Below are 4,025 nucleotides of genomic sequence, written 5' to 3' on the forward strand. Positions count from 1 at the left end.
GAGCAGAAAAAGACTTGAGACTGCATGTGTATGTGTGTGTTTTATCAACAGCAAGAGCTCTAAATCAGGCTCAGCACAAGATCTCCTTATCACACAGAAGTGCAAAGAACAGACAATTTGCTCTTTGTTTCTTGTGATGTTGTTGGTCCTCTTATGAACTCTGAAACCTCCTGAAGAAAAGAGCAGAGATGGAGACCAACGGACCCGTTGCCAACAATACTGGAGTTTTAAAGCTTGACATTATTATTATTATTATTATTATTATTATTATTTAGAATTATTACAATTACAGAAAAAACAGGCATCAGAAACAAAAGTTACAAAGATAAATGTATTCATTCATTCATTTTCCTTCGGCTTAGTCCCTTATTCATCAGGGGTTGCCACAGCGGAATGAACCGCCAACTATTCCAGCATATGTGTTACACAGTGGATGCCCTTCCAGCTGCAACCCATTACTGGAGAATATGCGCTCACATTCACACATGCACGCTCTCACTACAGCCGATTTAGCTTACCCAATTCACCTATAACGCATGTCTTTGGACTGAGGGGGAAACCGGAGCACCCGGTGGAAACCCACGCCAACATGGGGAGAACATGCCAACAATACAGATTCATAATAACTTACAATAGATAGAGCTTTAAATTTTTCATAGCTTTAAGAGACTTGTTAAAATAATAAATTAGTTAACAAAAAGCTCATATAGGGGGAAGATATTCATTTATTCCTTTTCTTTTCGGCTTACTCCTTTTATTAATCTGGGGTCGCCACAGCAGAATGAACCGCCAACTTATCCAGCATATCAGACCACTGATTTTAGTCTAGGATTTCAGGAATCTTTTAGGATTTCCCAAATTTGTCTCAGATGACAAAATCATGGCTGAAATCTTACAGTGTGAGCAGGGCTTTAAAGTGTACACAGCGGCCTCTGGCGGATTCATGAAAACAAAAACTGCAAAAAAATGTAGCTCCTGGGCGTATTTTCCTCTCTCCAGAAATGTATAGAGGTATGTTTTCAGAATGAGCCTGGGTTGGCTATAGGTTAATTGTGTATGGGTGTTTCCCAGTATTGGGTTGCATCTGCTGCATAAAACATAAATAGTTGGCGGTTCATTCTGCTGTGGCAACCCCTGATAAATAAGGGACTAAGCCGAAGGAAAATGAATGAATAAATGAAAGTAGCAAAACAACCTTTCTAAAATGATTGCACACTCGGACAATCAATAAGGGTTCAAAAAGTAATATTTTTTCTCAATATCTAAAAATGTGGAGAGTTACTGTAGATGGGTATATATTAGGCTAGTATTTCCCAACTCTGTTCCTGAAGGCACACCAACAGTACACATTTCCAACCTTTCCTATAAAAACACGCCTGAATCAACTCATCCGAACATTAGAAGAGACTTCAAAACCTGAAATGAATGGGTCAGATGACATCCAAAATATGTCCTGTTGGTGTGCCTCCAGGAACAGGGTTGGAAAACATTGTACTAGGTAACAATGAAACAAATGATGCATAAATGAACAGAATAGTTTTGACTACGGTGGCATTTAGGATTAAGTAATTGAGTAAATTAAGCTGAGCTCTTTGTTTTCAATCACTCCAGACTGTAGTATCGATTTTTTTAGGCCCACGCTCGAGTATATTCACTTCACCGTCTCAAATGAGTCAGTGACGCTTAAACTGTGCGCTGCTGCCCTCTGCTGACGTCATGCCGACTTGCAAGTAGAGTCTTCTATCGAGTGTTGTAGGCTATTTTATTTTATTTGTTTATGTATTTTATTTGTACTTAATTTGTGTTCAAATTAATTATTAACTCTTTAGAATAGTGGCCCAATAGTTAATGTATTTACCAACATTAACGAAGTGTGAATAATTTTGTAGAGCATTTATTAATTGTAGTTCTACATTAACTAATGCATTATTAAAATTCAATGTTATGTTTGTTAACATTAGTTAATGCACTCTGAGTTGACATGAACTAACATAAACTAGTGTTATTTAATTAAAATAACATTAATGTTTACAAAGATGAATATATTCTGTAATAAATCTGTTGCTAATTGGTTGTACATATTAGTAAATGCATTAATTAACATTAACTAACAGACCATTATTTTAAAGTGTTACATTTAATTTGTCATTGTTTGTAAATTACCAGTATACGTTTATCGTTACTTGAAAAAAGTTAATTAAAAAAACATTACATTTTATAGTGACACAAGAGTTGTACATACAGTTGTGTAAAGACACTTTTTTCTCAATTTTTACAGTCAATTTCATAACGTTTTATAGCGAGAAACAAAATTAGGCAAATGTTATTTAAAAGTCATTTATATATGAGCTTTGGGTCATGACTGAAAGTACAAGATCTTGAATAAAAGCGACTGAAATGAGTCTCCTTCGCAGGGTGGCAGGGCGCACCCTTATTGACTGGGTGAGGAGCTCTGTCACCCGGGAGGAGCTCGGAGTAGAGCTGCTGTTCCGGTGCATTGAGAGAAGTCAGCTGAGGTGGCTCGGGCATCTGTTTCGGATGCCTCCTGGACGCCTACCTAGGGAGGTGTTCCAGGCATGTCCCACCAGGAGGAGGCCTTGGGGAAGACCAAGGAGGAATTATGTCTCTCGGCTGGCTTAGGAACGCCTCGGGATCCCCCCAGAGAAGCTGGAGAAAGTGTCTGGGGAGAGGGAAGTCTGGAGTTCTCTCCTAAGACTGCTGCCCCCGTGACCCGGACCTGGATAAGCGGATGAAAATGATGATGATGATGATTTATCTAAAAAAAATACCAGACGCCAAAAACAAAAAGCTGTTTCATTATTTCTATTGCTATTTTGAGTTGCCATAGATGTGCTGGAATAATGAATTAACATTGTAAAACATGCTGAAAATATATAAAGTAACACAGATTATACATTCTCAGAAATGTTTCATTTAATTTAAATAGGTCATAGATATTACACCAAAATGTAATCCAATTGGGGGTGTCATGGTGGCTCAGTAGTTAGCATTGTTGCCTCACAGCAAGAAGGTTGCTGGTTCGAGTCTCGACTAGTTGACATTGCTGTGTGGACTTTGCATGTTCTCCCTGTTTTGGTGTGGGTTGAAAAGAAAATGAATGAATGTGTTTTTTAAATAGTTAAAATCTTTAACAATAGTTTCAGAATAACAAAGTACATAATGAAATATAAGATGGTTTAATAAAAATCATTTCGATAAAATCTTTAAGTTAATTTAATATTTTATATAATATGTTTTATGTATATATAAAAACATTTATTATTATTTTATTAAAATAGTTTAAGTTTAACAGAATTTTCAATTTACTGTTAAATTACAATTACAAATTAATAATATTGATGAATAATAATTTACTATTACCATGGATTTAAAATAATTACACATAAATCACAAATTGACGACATGGTGGCTCAGTGGTTAGCACTGTCGCCTCACAGCAAGAAGGTCGCTGGTTCAAGTCCCAGCTGTGTCAGTTTGCATTTATGTGTGTCCGGTTTCCCTCAAAGTCCAAAGACATGCGCTATACTGTAGGTGAATTAAATAAATTGAATTGGCCGTAGTGTATGTGCGTGAATGAGTGTGTATGGATGTTTCCCAGTACTGGGTTGCAGCTGGAAGGGCATCCCCTGTGTAAAACAAATGCTGGATGAGTTGAGGGTTCATTCCAGTGTGGCAACCCCTGATTAATAAAGGGAGTAAGCCAAAGGAAAATGAATGAATGAATAGATGCATTGCAGAACATTTTTAGATGCACTGTTCCTTTAAGTCTCCTTTTATCATATGTAATAAGGCAAACAAACTACAAACGAAAAGGTAACTAAACATCTATCATGTTATTACTTTAAAAACAGCCATTTAGAGTGCAATATCGCTTAATTGTCTGATAATGGACAATTAACAGGCTGCTGGTGTGAAGAAGCTCTTTGTTTATGTGCGCGCGCGCGTCGATCGCAGAGCCTTGTGTCGTGACGTCACCGGCACCCTTTCCGACACTCGGATTAAAG

This window comes from Danio aesculapii, chromosome 10, assembly GCF_903798145.1.
Source record: "Danio aesculapii chromosome 10, fDanAes4.1, whole genome shotgun sequence".
NCBI lineage: Eukaryota > Metazoa > Chordata > Actinopteri > Cypriniformes > Danionidae > Danio > Danio aesculapii.